Source organism: Eubalaena glacialis, chromosome X (assembly GCF_028564815.1).
Source record: "Eubalaena glacialis isolate mEubGla1 chromosome X, mEubGla1.1.hap2.+ XY, whole genome shotgun sequence".
Classification (NCBI taxonomy): Eukaryota; Metazoa; Chordata; class Mammalia; order Artiodactyla; family Balaenidae; genus Eubalaena; species Eubalaena glacialis.
The window spans coordinates 36985367-37003369 of record NC_083736.1 but is presented as its reverse complement, the minus strand read 5'-3'; the positions used below and the strand labels follow the sequence as shown (position 1 = coordinate 37003369).

At 61.1% G+C, this 18003-nt stretch overlaps 1 protein-coding gene across 7 annotated transcripts in view; it reads left to right on the top strand.

The window, feature by feature from the left end:
- Positions 1 to 18003, top strand: part of BCOR (BCL6 corepressor) — a 113898-nt gene that overhangs the window by 56263 nt on the left and 39632 nt on the right. For 4 of the 7 annotated variants that reach the window (XM_061177838.1, XM_061177845.1, XM_061177842.1 and 1 more), the window contains exon 1: positions 13828 to 13915. The exons of 1 other annotated variant lie outside the window; for it this stretch is intronic. The gene's annotated coding sequence lies outside the window, so the exon portion shown is untranslated. Of the gene's footprint in view, positions 1 to 13827; positions 13916 to 14642; positions 14724 to 15340; positions 15373 to 18003 lie in introns of those variants that run through there. 2 more of the 7 variants (XM_061177840.1, XM_061177841.1) reach the window with 2 other exon arrangements.

Sequence of the window (18003 nt, the reverse complement as noted above, 5' to 3'; positions counted from 1 at the left end):
CATTCCCTATCAATACTGCAGAGCAAATTTTTATTTTTTAAAATAGGTACAGAATGTTCCCTTGTATGCATGAACCATCAATGTCATTGCTGGACATTTAGGTTGTTTCTAATCTTATGCTGTTACAAACAAAGTTGTAATTTATCCCAATATTTTAGAATAACTTCAAAACGAGCTGAGTTTTAGAGGGCACACAAGGTAAGGAAATGGAAATACTAATGGACGTAGACACCTCTTTTGAGAACTACAGCCGTGCAGGGGAACGGATAAATAGGGAGCCGGGGAAGGAGATGTGGGGCTAAAGAAGGGCATTCTAAAGATGGAAGATGCTTCAAGGGAATGAATACAACAGAGTAATTCAATAAAGAGTGCATGAGGGTGGGGGAGGGAGGCAGTCAGGAAGAGCCTCTGCCAGTGATATTTTAGCAGGTGTAGGAGGATGACTTAAAATGGTATGAGGCCCTGTGCTGAGTGCTGTGGGAACAGCAGGTTGGATGAATGGACACAGGCCTTCAGGAAGGTTCCACTCCAGCAGGGAAGCTACGATGTTTCACAAATCAGTTGTGATATTGTTAGAAAGTGGTTGATTCTGTTACTGAGGTATAAAGGTCTATAAACATCCCACTGGGTGCCCGCTGGTGGAATTTGCTCACACTTCCAGTGATTCCCTGGGTTTTTGATAAACCATTAGCTGGAGGAGAGGAGAATGATGTTTTGCCTGGAATTTGTGGATTTTCCTATAGGGATTAAATGACATGCACGCCCTGGAAGGCTGAAAGAAAAGAAAAGGAAAGAAAGAAAGAAAGAAAGGAAGGAAGGAAGGAAGGAAAGAAGGAAGAAAGGAAGAAAGGAAATAAATAAATAAAAATCCCAAGAATTTATATTCCTGATGCCTTTGCTGATGGTCGTGTAAATTGTATATTTAATCAAAGGCACTCGAATGTCTCTCTTTTTTTTTTAACTATTGAAGAGCCATTTAAATGTCAACATAAGTGATTCCCTCCCAAATAGTGCTGTTTATACATTACTTCCCCTAATAGACCATAATGATTCATAAGGAGGCATTTCGCGCCTCTAAATTGTAGGCCTATTGAAATATAAATTAAGATGATAAATAATTTGACCTTACCTGAGAATACTAAGTATTTACATGTGTCAAATACGAAATTACCCTGAATATCAGGGTCCCTAAAAAGGCAGCCTTCCTCTCCTGGCTGAATTCAATAAATGAAACGGGTTTAAATATCTCCTTTAGAGTGTGGAGAAAAGAGAGGGGCAGACACAAAAGAACGGGCCGGGGACCCGGCCGTCCCCGCCCTCCAGACTTCGCCTTGGCCTGGGGGCCCGGGACCCCTCCCCGGGAGTGCAAGGCGGGTGCCGGCCGCCCCCGCGTGCCCCGCGCGCCCTCTTCGCCCCCTCCTCCCGCGACGCCGCTGGAGTTTCTAAACATGGAGTTTCTACAGGAACTTTGCCAGGCCGAGCTCGCCGCCTTCCCGGGTCCCCGCAGCGGGATTCACCGAGTCGGCGGCGCCGCGCGGCCTCCCCGCCCCCACGCCTCCGGGGAGCCGCTGACCTGGCGGCCTCCAGCTCCGCAAAGCCGCTCCGCCAGGTTCATAACCCGAGAAGGCGCGGAACCTCCCAGGCCCTGCGCCCCCGCCCGACCCTGCCAGGGCCCCGGAGGGTGGCAGCTGGGCGCCCTCGGCGGGACCCGAGCCCAACCTGCCCGCCGGGCCTGTTTGTTGGCGGCCGCCTGAGCTTGGGGCCCGGGGCTCGGCGAGCTCTCCGCTCCCCGGACCGGGGCCGAGCCGCGGGGGTCGCCGAGGCGGCCGAGGGGCGCAGGCCACGGAGGGCCCGGGCTGGGTGCGTTGACCGCTCGCGCCGGGTTTTTGTTTTGTTTTGAAGCCGGGCGTGGGGGAGGGGCAGCACCTTGTCAATGAGAAATTTCCTGTTCGCAAGACTCTTCTTGCAGAGTTTCTGTCCTGCCCTTGAACTGACAAGTGGATCTCCGCAGCGCGAGCCCCCGAGAGTTCATTCAGCCGCGCCGGGCGCGCGCAGGGGTGGGGGCGGGGGCACCCGCGCCGCGGCGCCGAGCCCCTGGGAGCCCGGTGGAGCGGGGCCGACGCCTGCCCTCCCGGTTCCCGGGCGCACCCGTGAGCGCCCAGCCGAGCGGTGACTAATCTGCGGCTCTGGGCCTCTTGGCGCGCAGCCCGGGCTCGCCTCCCGCCCCCTCGTTCCATCCCCCTCCCCGCCGGCCTCCCGGCCCCGCCGCGCCGAGCTCCGCGGAGAGAATCGCGCGGGCCGCCGCCGTCGCGTTCCCGGGAGTGTGGGAAGCGGGTCGAGGCAGGCGGCTCCCAAGCCGTTTCTCCAGTCGCTCTTCTTCGACCCAGGCCCAAGTGTGCGTGTGTGTTTCCTTCCCCGTAAGCACTTTGATCAGCGTTTCCTCAGCGCCGCGGAGGAGCCAGGGCGAACCGGAGCTTTTAACCCCCTGCGTGCCGCCCCACGGTGGGCTCCGTGGGGAGGGTGCCGCTGGGAGACTAGTCGACACGGGGGCGATCGGTTTGATTTGGCAAGCCAGTATCTGGAGGAGCCCGACCGGATCCGAGGAGCTTGCCCAAGCGCGGCAGGCTCTCCTGGGGAGAGCAGGCCGCGAGGCCCGGGGCGGCTCGTTAATGTTCCAGCCTGCCCGGGGGCCGCACAGTAACCCGACCTGACTGGCGAGGCGAGGTGCGGGCTTGAAAGGCCCGGCAGGCGGAGGCTTCTGGAGGGGATCTGGAGGCCCCGGGGGGACCCACTTTCACGCACCCTGTCCGCTGGCGCGTGGACGGCTCCCAACCCGGGGTGGGGACCTCGCTCTCGCCCCGCGGACTCGGCTCTGGCCGCCGCTCCCTCCCCTGGCCAGGCCTCGCCGGGGAGTTAATGATTGATTTACTGGCTCCGCGCGGCCGGCGCCCTCCCAGCTATTTGTCCAAGCTGAGGAGTTGCTGGCGAGCAGCGCAAAGGCCGGGAGCGCGGGGGTCGCCCGGGAAGGGAAGCCGCGCTGCTGACGGGAACGAGCGACCACTTGATTAGCCCCCACTGAGCGGCTCTAGCCGTGTCCGGGGCGAACCTGCTGGAGGCCCGGGCCGGGCGAAGGGAACATTGGGAAGCGCCACACGTAAACGGGTTGGCAGCTGGTGATTAGGCCGCCCGGTTTTATGAGTCATAATGGGTCGCCCGCCTGGCCCTCAGCCTGCTCGCTGTGGACTCGGCGCGCCGGGGTCCAGGCGGTGGACCGTTCCGGGCCGTGTAGAGGGGGATGCTCTGGGGGGGCTGGGCCGCCGAAGGCGTTGCGCAGGATTTCCTCTCATTTCTCGCGGAAGGCAACACAAACACCCTAAATCAAACCGCTCCGACAACCGAGGGCTCCACACAGACACATCAATAAGAATTTCGCCTCCCGCGTTCGAACGCACTGAAACACTTGTCCTATTTTTATGCAAATGACACCACACAAATAGATCTCGCAGGCCCGGGAGTGGGGCGAGAAGGGGAGGGGCGCCGCCGCCCCAGCCTGGGGGCTGTGAAGGGGGGAGGGAGTCCCAAGCCCGCACCCCGGGACCCGCGCCGGCTCGGGCACAGCGGGGCTGGTACTGGCCAGGCGGCCCGCCCCGCGCTCAGTGGCTCCCTGCCAGCGCCGCCAAGTCGGCCGCGTCCCCAGGCTGCCTGCAGAGGCGGATTAGGGAAGGAGCGAAGCGAGCCTGTGACTAATCGCGGGGCCTCGGACCGGAGCACCAAGGCCATGTGCGACTGACAGGATCGACACTAGCAGAGGACACGGCGACGCCTCGCCTAATTGCAGGCTTAAAAAATTGCCGCCTGAGCAGCTCCGGTGCGGAGCCACGGCATGCGCTCTGGGCTGGGGAGCGCGCCAGGGGGACCTGCGCTCTCGCCCGGGGGAGGGAGGTTTGGCGTCTCCTGGATCGAGGGACCCGGCCCTCCTGTCCGTTCCCCACTCTGCAATGTCCCCCCCACCCCGCTTGCGGACCGGGCTGTAGCTGAGCCGACCAGCAGAGTAAGATCCAGCTCCCAGGCCTAGGTTTCTGACCCTTTCCGCCGTGGGGCCCACGTTCCCCCTTCTCGCCATAGATTCTATAAAAGAGGCTATACAGTTGGAGGTGAGAGATTCCAACAAACCCTTAATATAAAAACCACACACGCGAACCACTTTCTTCTCTTCCCTCCCCTTCCTTCTCCATCGGCTGATACAAAGCCCCGAATGACCAAAGGGAGGGAGAGGCAAGTCAAGGCTTCAAGGAGCGAGGTCACCGAGTGCCAAAAACTCGGGGCCCACGGATACGCACCCTATGCTCTTCACCCCTGGTCACAGTCCCTCTAGCCCAGACCTCCTTCCTGGAGCGCTGAGGCCTCTCAGGGGGAGAAGGGGGGAAGCGTTGGTAGGCCGACTGGCCTGTGTGTGAGAGGGGAGGGGGGGGAAGGCGGGGTGGCGGGGAACCCAGCGAGAGAAGTTTCCACCACGCTCTGGTCGGCTGCTGCCAAAATCCCCGGGCCCCTCCCCGCCCGCACCGCCTTCCGTTGCCACCACAAGTTTGGTTTAACGAGAGCTCGGGACAAAAGCAAACGTTTTCTATAGCCCCGAAAACAAAAGGGAAAGAGACGCGCGGGGCGGCCGAGAAGCGGCTGCTAGCGTAATGGTGCCGGGCGGACAGCAGAGCATTAGAACTGCAAAAGCCTCGCGGGCGGGAGGAAGTGCGAGGCGGGAGGCGGGAGGCGGGAGCGCGGGGAGGGCGGGCGGGGGAGGGGCGCTGCGCCATGTTTCCGTGTCACCCGCCGAGTCGCCGGCGCTGGGCTCGGCCGCCGGCTCCCGCCTGCCTCCGTAACAGCAGAAAGCGTGCGATTAGCAGCCAGACAGGCGGGGACTCCGGGCTCGCGGGGCCGCCGCACACGCCGCCCGCGGCCCGGCCCCGCGCCCCCCCGCCCGCCGGGTAATCATCCTCCTCGCTGCAGCGCTGTGTGCACTCTCATTAGAGCAGGGAGGCTTTTCTCTGCGCACTCGCTCGGCTCCCGCTGGCAAAACAACGCCTTCCCCGGCCGGGCCCTGGGCCAGGAGCTCCGGGGAGGGCGGGACGGGGGAGGGGGGGTGAGGCAGGGCAAGCGGCGCAGGTCATCTCGGCTGCCCGATCTCCTCTGGGCACACAGGAGATGGGGAGGGTCCGTCGGCCCTGCCCACGCCGAGTGGCAAAGTCCGAACCCCGTACCAGTGCCGCCATGACCTACTCTCGTCCCCCGCCGGAGGCTAGAATGGGGGCCGAGGGGAGATGAGTGTGTCTGGTTTGGAGAGCGGGGGCGGACACCGGGAAGACTCCCAAAACAGGTTTTGCCCCATCTGTCTTGCGAACGACCTCCTGAGGCCAGAAGCTGGATCCCAGGGGTGGCGGCCCTTCGACCCTCAGGGAGACCCGAGTCCCCGAGCTTCGGGCTTGATCGCACAGAAAGGGTGGGAGTTGGGGGCGGCCAGGGCGCGGCTGCGCCTGGCCCTGAGCTTCGGAGCCCCATTTTCTCCTCCGCGATCTCTGCACACAACAGTAGACAGCCTCTCCCGGCACCACGCGCCCAGCTGCAGGGCCCGGGAGCAGGTGTTACTGCCCGGCCGGAGTGGCGGCTCCGCGCCCCTCCTGTCCCAGCTGCCGGGGGAGCCGCGCTGATGGCGCTAATAGAGGAAGGTCTCGCTGGACCTCGAGAAGGGTCCTCCGGGTTTAAATGGGGATGCCCCAGGTCGAGGGCGGCCGCCTGGGACTAGGAGGGATCGAAGGTGACGCGCGACCAGCCCTCGTCTGGAACAGCCCTAGGGGCCAGCGGAGGCCGCTCGGGGCGGCGCAAGGGCTTCCGGTCCCGGTGACTGCGGCGGCGGCGGCGGGGCGGCTGGGAAGTTCCCGGGGCGGCCGCGAGGAGCACCCTCCCCTGGCTGCCGCCGCCGCGCAGCTTTCGGAACGGCGCCCTAGAAGCCTCTCGGCGTCTGGCAGCGCCGCTCTCGGCCGGCGCGGGGATGGGGGCTGCGGGGTGGTCCGGACCCAGCCCCCCGCAGGGCGGGGGAAGGGGAGCCGGAGACCCCGCGGGAGCTGTGGCGCGCCTCCCTGCCCCCGCTCCTCGCCGCCGCCGCCGCCGCTGATATGGCGGGCACGTGAAGCGCAGCTCGGCGCCTCGGCGCCAGCCAGGGAGCGGCCTGCCCCGCCGGCTCAGCTTACCCGCGGGCCCAGGAACGCGGAACCGAGCCCGGCCGGGCCCCGCAGAGCCCGCGCCCCCGCCCCGCTCCCAGCTCGCCGCGGCCCCGCACCCCCTCCCCGCCCGCGCCTGGCCTTGGGGCCGCGCCAGACTGCTCGCCCGAGGGGAACTCAGGCTGACTAATGGGACGCGTGTGGGCCTTACGTGAGGCCCGGCTGTCAGCGGATGCCCGTTTGCTTGGCGCCTACGCCGGGGCCAGGCTTTTCGCGGAAGGGCGAGAGGAGGGGTTTCCCCGCTCGGCGGTTTCGGCTCCCCGGGGACTATCCGGCCGCGGCTAGCCCCGGGCTTTAGGTCGTGCCCGGAGAGGGCAGACTCGGTGTGCGCCCAGCGCCGAGTTGCGAACCCGGGATGGGGGGTGAAGAAGTGGGAGCTCGGGAGCTGTAAGCCGGAGGTGGGCGCAGAGGCTCATCAACTCAGCCTGGGGCGCCTGCCTTGATGTTTGCGATCTGGGGCCAGCGGCTGGGCTGGGGGGAATTTACAGGCCGCCCTGCGGGCCTGGAGTTCAATACCGAAACCTCCCTCAACAAATACAAAGTCTTCCGGAAACCCCTTGGTGAGATTTTTGTGCGAGAAAAGAATTTTATAAGACTCCCCGAGAGTCCGGTTCGGCTGAGAGTTCTCGGGTTCCGGGGCGCATGACGCCTTTTCCTTCCTTTACAGGGGCCTGTAAAAATCAGCAGAGTTTCTTATTATTTCGTATTAACAACCGCTTCGTGTTGACATAGTTATATGATCCTCCCAAATATAACTACCTGTTTAGTTTTAACACACGAGCGCGATGGTGAAACACAAACAGCGATCAGGAACTCAGAGAAGGAAAACCCGGCTGCGAGCCTGGGGTTGGATGCAGGATAAATTCTCATCACGCATCCCTGGTTTTATTCAGCCTAATTACACTAGTAATCCTGCCCCCCACGAGAAAGCCTGAAACCCTGTAGTCGAGGTGCGACTTTTCCTGGGGAGCCCCGCGGATGGGGAGGGGGTTGCTGGTGTAGAGAAGGTGAGTTTTAAATGTCAGTTCCAAATGAAAATGCTTTCCTTCAGCCTTTTTCTTTTTTTGATGCAGTTTTCGAAAGGAGCATTTTTGTGAGATAAGAAGTGACCGATCAAAATCGCTGAGGGGAGGTTGTAAGCAGCCGCTTTGCCTCAGCTTAGCGTTATCTTATCTTTCACACTTGCATGGCGGAAAAAAAAATTGGCTTATCTTTATCCCCACCCCCTTCTCGCCTTAATTGCTAAAAAACACTGGTGTGTTAAACGGGGAGGAAGGAGGTCTCTGGATTGTCAGTGGAAAGGGAAGATTCAAAAATGTGGGCGCCTGGGGGGAAGCCGGGGTAGTAGGGTTTATTCTTTCCCCCAGGCCTTTCTTTTTAGTACAACGTAGAAGGTCCAGTCCGGGGTGGAAGGCTCCACGGCCAGATTTAAAAAAAAAAATCTGGGGATGGCCTTGGGTCGTGTGGCTTCCCTAGGCCTCACTTTCTCCTTGGTGCATTTACCAACCTCTTCTCCCCTTCATCCCTCAGAAGCTAGCGGTGGGTCTCGGGTTGAGGCCTCTCACTCTGCCTTCATTCCTACCCCCCCATACACGTCCCCCTTTTGGGGAGCGGGATGCAAGGCTGGGGCGCATGGCCTGCTGGAAATCATTAAAATATATGCGAGTGTCTGCAAACACACACTTTTAAATCATGGCGTTTCCCCTCCACGCTGGTATATTTAAACTCCAGAGCGAGCTGGATCTCCTCCCTCTCAGTCGTTTGTCTGTGTCACCGACAGGCCGCTAATGGCCGGGCTTCCAGGCGCTGTGCATTATGCATTAGCCTCCTCCCTCCGCCGCACACAGAAGGTTCTGTCAGGCCTCGCAAAACAAACCACCCTGCGCACCCCCCCACCCCGCCCCGCGTTCGCGGCCGGGGGCTGCGCGACTGCCAACGTGCAGGAGACGCCGGGATGGGGGGGAGCATCGCGGGCGAAGGCCGAGCAGATTGGACCCGGAGGGGGGAGGGGGGAGGGGGGAAGTGCAGCGGATTAGGCCGTTTGGAATCCCCAGCCCTGCGCTAGCCCCAAGCTTTGCTCCCTGGCTGACCTTCCCGGGGCAACCGCCCCGCGCCACTCACCTCTGCGCCCGACTTTGTGGTGGCCTCAGAGGTACTTAGGGACAGGCCAGCGCCGCGTTTTCATCTGCTGGGCGGTACTCCCTTCCTGCCCCGAGCGAGGGGCTGGCGGAGCCTTCCAGATCCCTCCAGTCCCCGGGATAGTGCCCGCGAAGGGGCTCAGGGTGGTGCATGTCCGCAGGGGTCCCGCGGCCACCGAGGAGGGAAGCTGCAAATAAAACGGCTTGGGCGGAAGGCCGCCCTGCTGGGTCTGCGAGCGAGGAGTTGGTGTTCTCCGCCCCCTCTCCCCGCGGTTCCCACTCTCTGACCCCGACTGGGTAAAATATGAGCTGGAGACACCTCGCTAAATAAGCAGCCGGGGCGGGACGTGGCGTCTGAGTTTATCTACAGGAGCATCCAGCCCAGCTCGGTGGCTTCGAGGGCTCTTAAGCAGGGGCCAGGTGGGGCGCAAGACGGGGCCTCCCCAAGCCGCCAGTATTTATGCTCATTCGGCTGACATCCGTCTACCCAGCAAGCCCCTCAGTATCAGCGGTAGTTCACCCACCGGTGCCTGGTCAGAGCCTGAAATCTAGCCCAGACCAGAAATTCTGAGAGGCAGTTGCTACTACCATGTTGGGCCTGCCTTCTGGACCCTCCTCCCACAAACGCCCAGTAACCGTTCAAAGACTAGACAGAAAGAGCAACCGTCTTCAACCTGGAGACCCCTAAGTCTAGCAGACTCCTACCAGGGAAGGCAGCTACCTTTAGATGTTTCCAGATAAGTGAAATCCCTGGGACAAGGATGCCTTGTGCTTGGGAGGTGGGCCAGTGGGTCTTCTAAGTGCCACTTGGTAAGCCCAGAGCTCTTTTGCAAAGTGACCAGGGAAGACTGTTATTGTAGGTTTGTGTTTTTAAAAATAGTTAACATTGACAGGCTAGCTCACACTATATAGAGTAAAAATGCATTCTCTGTAATCACACAAATCCCACCTATTCCGATAACCAGTGGCATAGACGTGAGAACAGCCTCTGAAGAGCGCCAGCGGGGCCTACAGAGCTTTATGACTTAGTTCCTGCAAGTATGTTACAAACAAACCCCACGCACCATGTTAGGGTCCCAGGGTCCCCCAAACACCAGGTAAGGACCGCACCACGGGATGCATGGCCTTTCCCCTAGGCCTTGGGCAGTGACTGAAGGTGTGGAAGAGGGCCTGGCAGACCTTACACAGTCAGCCTGGCAGGAAAAGGGCGACCAGGCTCCAGGCCTGCTCCCCGGAAGTGCCAACCTGCTTGTCCAGTTGCAGAGGCTGGATAGAATCTGCAGCAGGAGAGTGCCCGAGAGCCATAGGTTATAACTGGGAGACCCTTCCCAGGGGACAAGAGGCAGGTGGGAGAGGAGTGGCCCTGCGGCTCAGTTGGAAGCACCTCGCCATTCTGTGCCTATTTCTCCGCTGCCTGTGCGGCCTCCCCTCCCTTGCGCTCACTCGCTGGCTCTCTCCCACCGCCTCCTCCTTTGCTTTCATTGAAATCCTCCCCTTGCTGAGTGCCGAGTGTAGCAGCCTGACCCCCAGGTCAGCTCCTGAGGGACTCGTGGGAGGGCAGGGGAGGAGGGAGCAGGAGTAGGCCCGCACAGGCTGCAGGCTCCACAGTGTCCCCACTCCCAGAGCCCCTTCCCAAGTGAGGACACAAGACGAGACTGCCATTCCTGAGCTTTCTGCTTCTCCTCTCTGGAATAATGCCAACTAACTGGGCCAATAGGTGTAAACTCCCTCCCGCTCCTCCACCTTAGAGCACCCCAGGAAAAATCTCACATTTTAATCCCCAGTGAGTCATGAACCCCCTCCCCCCCACGTACATTCATGCCTCTTAGGACTGCCTTAATAAGATATTTTTTAAGTCCCACAGAGTTGCAAAATATATCCCTCGGAGATGGAAGAGAAACCTTTTAATCCCACCAAGGATACCACGGAGGCAAGACTCCTTAAAAAGGGTGTGTGTGTGTGTGTGTGTGTGTGTGTGTGTGTGTGCGCGCGCGCGCGCGCATGCTGCAAATTACGTCAAAGGCGAATTTACTGGTCTGTTTGTCTCCAGCATCAAATTTCTCCCACAGTCAGCCCTCCTCTGGCCCCTTCGCATTTACGGCACCGCCCCCCTCCCCAATTCATTTTAACTTTTAAAGTTAGACAAACAGGCCCCTTTGTCAGCAGCCCCGGGAGGCCACAGGACTCGGAGAGGCAGCAGGCTCCGTGTTTTAACTTGGTTCCTGGATTTTCCAAAAGTTCTGGACTGTTACACGCAACTTTCAACTCCGGGAAAAGCCTGTGCCTGGGGGGAGAGTTGGGGAGGCATGGGAAGGGGAGAGAAGGTGGCCGGGCATGGGGCCAGGGTCTCTGCGGTGGCCTAACTGAGCCAGAAGAGCCTGGCACGGCTCCGCACTCACCCAGGCCAGCTCTCCCTCTCGGCCCACAGTGGCACAGCGGCCTCCTTGCCTGGAACCGCATTCAGAGTGTTTCCCCACAAATACCCAACTTCAGCCTTCCCGGTTATTTTAGATTTGTTTTGAATAAAAGGAGTTGCTTCAAAAAGAAATGTTGCTACAACACACAACCAGAGGCCTTTTCTCCAGCTGTGTCTGTAACTTGCGTGCGTTCAGTCTAATAACTTTTAATGTCTGGCCCTAAAATGTCTTTATAAAAAATAGCTTTACAGCATAATAGTCCAGGTGTCTTTCTGCTTGTTACCGGAGATTAAAAAAATGTGTGGGTTAGCCTTCAGAGACATCCACCTCCAGAGAGACCAGGAAGAAAAAGGCGTACATTCCATTATGCAGGCACGGGTCCTGGAAGCCGTGGCGGCCCAGCAGGGCTGGGAACTGCTCACAGGGGCACTTGCCCGCCTGTCTTTTGCATCAGTTGTTTTAAGCAGCTCTGGAGCATGAAGATTTAATTCTGCCCGAAGTTTCGGGTTTCAAACGGTAGAGATGTTTCACTTCTGCTTTGAAAAGGGCTGTTTTTATAACTATGTACTGAGAACTAAAACAGAATAAATAAAATCGCACCTAACACCAGTCCCGCAGTCAGTATTAAGTCTAATTTTTTAAAGGGATCTGCTAGCTAGAGCTGATTTTGGCCTTGACCTTGACTTAGTAATCAACTTGAGATGCTTTTGATTATTTTTGGCATGGAGACACTCCAGGATATTTTAAAACTTTCCGTGTGGATTTACAAGCCACCTCCATTTCGGATTGACGTTCTCATCGAGCCTGCACCATCTTGTCCTTAGGCAGAAAGAGACTCCCCCACGTTCAGCATAAAAAGACCCTATCCAGCAACGGAGTGGGGTCACCTTTTGCGGCGGTGTCCGGACCTGGTTAGGCCGGAACACCCCTCCCCCACTCCCACCCCTTCCCGCCCGCTTCACGAACTGGGCCTTCTCGGCTCGCCCTAGAGGCTCTGCGCTCTGGGGAGGCCGGAACCTCGCCTCTCCGCTTCCCCCTCTCGCCTGCCTGCCCCCGCCCTCCCCCCGCGCCCAGCGCCGCGCCGGGTGCGCTGGACAAGCTCAATACGTGTCAATTGAATTGAACTGCTGCGGGCGCAGGCTGTACGCCGCCGCCGAGCTCCGATCAGCACGACGTTACCGAGTGGAAATTTATGGAGCGAACGGTGTAAGCCAAAAGTTGCTCCCTGCCAAGGAAAATAAAACGCGGGAGATAATCTCCCGAGGCAGGGGTGAGGGGCCAGGACAGACCCTCTAATCATCTGAGATGCAGACTGTGAAATGCCCGAGAACGGGGAGAAATTCTGGTGGATCTCCACTCCCCTACCGCTCCCACCCCCGCCTCCTTGTGCCCCACGGGCTGCCTCCTCCATCCCCCGCCTCTCCAAACAATTCCCACACAATCGAAACGTCCGGGGAACTCGGGCGCGGAGTTCGGGCGGAACGGCCACCGTTGCCCAAGGTGGTGTTTTCAGGTAGCTCTTGACACCGAAATGGGAAAGGGCTTCTCCGGGAGGAAGGGGCGACCCAGGGTGGGGATGGGCACCGACGCGCACTCGCCAGGCTCTGCTTGGTCTCGGAGGGGACGCGCGACCGGGAGAGCGCAGCGCTGGTGGCGAGAGGAGGCAGTGGCGGCTGCCGCTGGGGTTTGACAGCTTTGGCTGAGCGGAGTGCTAGGCGCTTTATGGTAATTGCGGTCCTCCACTGGCCTTCTGGGTAGCGAGGGGAGTCTCGGCGCGCGGCTGGGAGAGCCGCCCCCGCCGCCCCCCATCCCCTCGGCTCAGGATCAGCGGGCCGCCCGCGCCGCCGCCGCCGCCCAAGTCGGTCTCTCGCTCGCCCAGGACGCGCGCCCGGGCGGGGTGTGCGCAGCCAACTCGGTCCGAGCGGGGGAGGGGAGGACAAGGGGCGAGGGGGACGCCACCCAAGTGGTCTGGGGTTCGGACCCAGAGAGGCGAAACGCGCCGGGAATCGATGACGGCTGGGGAAACTCGGGCAAACCTTTCTTGGGGAATCACCCCTTCGAAACCCCACCGCCCAGGCGCCGCAACGGAGGGTGAGCGGAGGGTGAGCGGAGGCTGGGGGAGCTCAAACTTGCGAGAGCTGGAGGCGGCGGCGGGCGGGCGGCTGTCGCCCGAGCGCTGCGCCTGCGGGGGGAGGGGAGGCGGCTGCTGGGAGGGAGGGAGGGAAGGAGGGAGGGAGGGAGGGCGGGCGAGAGGGCGGAGGGAGGGGGAGGAGGAAGAGGAGGGAACCAGGGAGGGGGGACGCGTTGGGATCGCGGCGTGCGGCGGCAGACGGAGCCTGGGCTCCCAGCGGCGAGGTGAGGCAGAGCTACGCTCCTTGCTGAAGGCGGACCGAGCTCGGCGGCAGCGGGGGAGACGCGCCGGAGCCCAGACCGCGACCGAGAGCGGGAGCGAGGCGGCAGCGGCGGCGGAGGGGGAGCCCGCGAGCTGCCGGGCGGGGAGCCCAAGCCGCGCTGTCGCCGCGCAGGGAAGACTTGGCCAACACACTCACACACACACATTCACACACCCAGCCCGAGCGGGCGCTCGCGGCGAACCGTCAACATGGCGCTGGGGCTCCTGCCCGAGCGCGGGCGGCAGCAGCGGCGGCGCGAGAGCTGCTGAGCCCGGCCGAGCCCGGCCCAGCCGCCGGAGCCCGGAGGATCGCGCGGGGCTGTCGCCACCTGCCCGGAGGCTTTGAGCCCGCCCCGCCCTGCCCCGCCCCCACCCGGCCCAGAGCCCACCCCTCGGCGGGGCCGACCCCGAGGGCAGCCGGCTGGCAGCAGACGGCGAGGGAGGCGAGCGAGCGCGGCGCCGCGAGCGGGTTGCGGGCAGCGGGGGACGGCAAACTTTGCTGCTCACCGCGCTTCCCCGGCCCGGCCCCTTCTCCCATCGCCAACGTCGCCACCCCACTTTCCTCCAACCCCGCACACCTCTCCCCACCCACCCCACCTCCCCTCGCTCCTCCTCGCCGCCTCGACTCTGCTCCGGGGAAAACTTCAAAGCGCCGGATCGCAGGCTCCCTGCTTACTCCCCGGCCGGGGATTTCAGGTCAGTGCCCGGAACACCTTTCCCCGGGGAGGCCGCGCGGGCTGGCGGGCGTGCGTGCGGCGGGCTGCAGTCGGCCCCCTCCCTCGGGGCCCAGACTAGCGGCGGGTGGCTCCTCTGACTCTCGCGTACCCCTCGAAGCTTGTGCCTCGCGCTTCACTTTGGCTGCTTTGCTCGCTTTCGTTTTTATTTCCTAGCTGTAAGTTATTAAAAATGCAGCCAACCTAAGCGGCCCCGCGTGGGCTTCGGGGAGGGAGGGGCGCGGCGGGGGGGGCCTGCCGCCCCCCTGGGGGCTGGGAGGAGAGCAGGGAGTTCGCGGAGTGGAAGTTTGCAGGCAGTGTGTGCCTGTGTGCGCGGGAGCGCGGTCGTCGCTGAGCGCCGCGAGTCGGGCGGGGGGGGCGGGGGGGTGAGCTGGGCTGGAAGCTGGGAAGCTCGGCTCGGCGTTAGCTCGCTAGCAGGAAGGGGAGGGCGGCGGGTTCCCGTCTGCTTTCTTTTTCGACTCGGGAAAGAACTGTAAAAACCCCCAGCCGCCGCTGCCTCGTCTCGCCTCTCCGGGGGCAGCTCGTTCTTGCTCGTGGAACGACGGCGTGTGCGTGCGCGAGGGTGTGTGTGGCGGGCGCCCCGGGCCGAGCCGAGCTCGACCTGCCGCCGCTGCCGCGCGACTCGGTAGGGGAGTCCCGTTTTTTTTTGTTTTTTGGGTTTTTTTTGGCTTGCTCCAAAGCGTGAATCACGTGGATTAAAAAAAAAAATACTAGGAAATCGAGCAGAGCGAGGGGTTCCGACTCGGCCCGCCCGCCAGCCAGCCAGCCAGGTCAGACGCTTTGTTTTGTAAATGTTCTTTTAAAATTTTAATCTGCCACCCTGGTCCACCCCCACCCTCCCCGCGACGTCGTGGGGTTGGTTTTAAGTTGTGAGACCCCAGGGGTGGGGGTAGATCGTGCGGGGGCGGCGGCGGGCGGGGGGGCGAGACCTGGGTCGTCCTCTGGGCAGCGAGGAGTCTGGTGGAAAGCCCTGTAGGGCGTGTGCGAGTCTGCGGCCGGAGGAAGTTGGTCCCACTCGGAGGGCGTGCGGCGCAGAGGCTGAGGGCGAAGAGGAACTTGCGCACCCGGGCGCGATCCTCGGCCGAGGCGGGGAGGGCGAGGCGCCGCCGCGCCGCGGGGCCCGCGCTCGGAGCAGGCGGGCGGCTGCGCTGCAGAGCCTCCGCCAACTAGGGGGCTCGGGGCGGCGGCGACGTGCTCCTGCTGTTTACCAAGCAAGCCCCGGGGCGCCGTGTGCGGAGTAGGGCGGCTCGAGGCACGCGTGGTCCCGGCGGGCTTCCCGCCGCCTGCACTCTCGAGTGGGCACGTCCCCCAGTCCCTGAGACGGCTGAGCCTGGCCGCGTGTAGGCCGAGGCCGGGGCGAGGCTTAATTTGCTGTTAATGAATCTTTTCCAGAAAGTCCGCGATCTCCAGCTAGAGGCTGTGAGTGCCCGCGCGCGAGGGCGCGCGCCGCCGGCGTCTAAAGGGTTGGGGGGTTGGGGGGTTGGGGGGATGGAAGAGCGAAGGAGGGGGGAGGGTTATGTGTATTTAAAAACAAACCTTAAAAAAAGAAACCAGCGCGCTTCAAATAGGTATTCGTACAGCCTCCTGTGTCTAGAGTAGACTGCTCAGGGTTTTAGCTGTTTTTTTGGTTTTTTTCTTTTTTGAGAGAAGGCCAGAGGAGGGGTAGTGGTATTTTATTCTAGGGGTAGTCTCTGGAGAAAAATCCTTAAAATGACTTGGGAATAAAAACGAGGAGGAAATGGCCCACCCCAGAAGGTGGTGGGTGGTGAACGCAGACAGACTTGGGTATTTCTAGCCATCTGACACTTCCTGTGGCACTGGAAACGGACACCGCGGGCCGAAATCAATCCTTAGGAGGTGTTGGATTCGGTTTGGCCAACAGAATTGCTTGTGTGGAAGGCATTTTAATTGTCGGCCTCCGAGACTCCTGTACGTGGACACTTGGAAAATACGTTTGCTTCTCGACCCTTCCCACTCCACCCCCGACCTGTTATCTGGTCTGGGCTTTGCAGTGTTGGTTCCCGTGTTTATTTTGGGCACGATTTCACCGCGTGGAGGAAGGGGGGAGGTGGCGGTGATTAATACGCCGTCCAGGTTTAATCCGAGGCTGGTCTTTAGTGTGCGGGTTTACGCCGCCACTCACCGGGATTGCCTGGGGTAGTGAGGGGGGCGCGCGGGGTTCGGGCGCCAGGCGCTCCGCGGGCAGGTCGGGGTTGGGGCTCGGACGGCCCCAGCGCTGTCCTTTGAGGCGCTGTCACCAGTAGGTGACTGAGAGTTAATTAGGAAGTGTTCTCCGGATCAATGGGCCGCACAGCTCATTAGCGATTCTCTCCAGCCCTTTGCAGGGCCGGCCGGGCCTCTGCCTCCCACACAGGCCGGGGCCCCGCGGCCCGGGCTGCGGAGAGCGCCGCTGGGAAGTGGGGAGGGACGGGCGGCGAGGGGCGACCGGGAGGCGAGTGTAACTTCGCCGGGCGGCGCGTTGCGTGCGGCGCCTCGAGGCCCGCGCAGCCCGCTCTTTCTTCCTGCTCTCGGTCGCCTCGACTGTGTCTTTAACTCGCTCCCGCTCGCGTCGCTGCCTGGCTGCTCCTCCCCGCCTCCCTCGCCTATCTCTTGTTCTCTAAGCACGACGCCTGTGCTCCCCGCCCAGTTTGGGATTAGACAAGATAAAAATAGGACTGCCCAGCGCGCAGAGCTGTGACTGTGCCCCGGCTGCCGGGCTGGCGGGAGCGCTGGGGGCCGGGGCCGGGGCGGACCCGCGGTGCGCTTGGGGCAGCCCGAGCCCGTAGGTTCCCACCCCGACCCTGCAGGCGCGGTCACGCTCCAGGGTTCTGTCCGCCGGGAACCGTGCGGGCAGGGGGACCTGGGTAGGGTCTCCGCACTCTCGCGGGTGTTGTTGGTGTGCCTGTGATAGATCGGTCTAGACAGGCATGCAGGCTCCCTCCCGGCTGAAGGACGGGAAGGGGGGGGGCGGGCCGCGGAGGCGGCGGCAGACTCCCGTGAGCGAGCGAGCCTGCGGGCCCAGCGACCAGGGTGGAGGGAAGGCTGCGAGGGTTTCTCTTAACCCTTTAAAGACGATAGGGAGAGTGGGGGTGGGGAGTGTAGTAGAAATTCCTGGAGGCAAAGTAGCCCCCTGGGGAGAGGAGGCGGGAGTCTGGGCTTAGGGTTTTCCTTTCTCTTCTGTGTATGCAATCTCACATCCTGGTACATTGGGCTCGATTCTTCGACAAACCAAACGCAGCTGCTAGGTGATCTAATTTGACCCGATACTTCTCAATGGGGGAGGTGTGAACACACACAGTGGGCACCCTCACTTAAGGAACTGAGTTGGGGAGATGCAGAGGTTAGACCTTAATGTTCCCAGCGGCCCAGTATGTGAAGGTCTGCTCAGAGCTTTAGTCGGTGGGGCCTCTGACCGAGAGTGCTGCCGACCAAAGACCCAAGCCTGAAATGCCTGGCCAGTGTGTACAGGTATGCATCGGAGAGAGCAAAGGGGTCCTTGAGTTGTCTATGTAAATAAAAACACTTTTAACCATGAACTTGTGGAGAGTTCAAATAAGATATGTGCAGGGAGGCAGCCTCCAAACAGGAGTTGGACAGTGATGTGTACAAGATCGATCATTTGTATACACATACATGGGGTCAACATTGAATTGGTCTAAAAATTTAATACAACTCTGCAGGCATTGGTCTCGTTCTTTCCCTGAGGTAGAAATTGGTGGGTGGGTTACCCTATAGAGAAATGAATCATTAGTCACACTCCTCTCTCCTTCCCCCTCCTCTCCCTTTTAGGGTTTGTAGTCTTAGGGGATCCTCTAGTTACATTAAACTGCAAACCCATATTGGTCTAGGAACGAGCCACATTATAGGCAAAGCAAGAATGTAAGTCGTGGGGAGGTGTACGTGTTAGACAGGAATGCACAGATTAAGATGTGTGCCTGAATGACATGTGCTGAGACAAATCAAGACACTTGGGCTCTGATGCCCACATGGAACAAGAGATACAGAAGAGATAAAGAACTGGCCGCGAGGAATGTAAACATGGGTATGCAA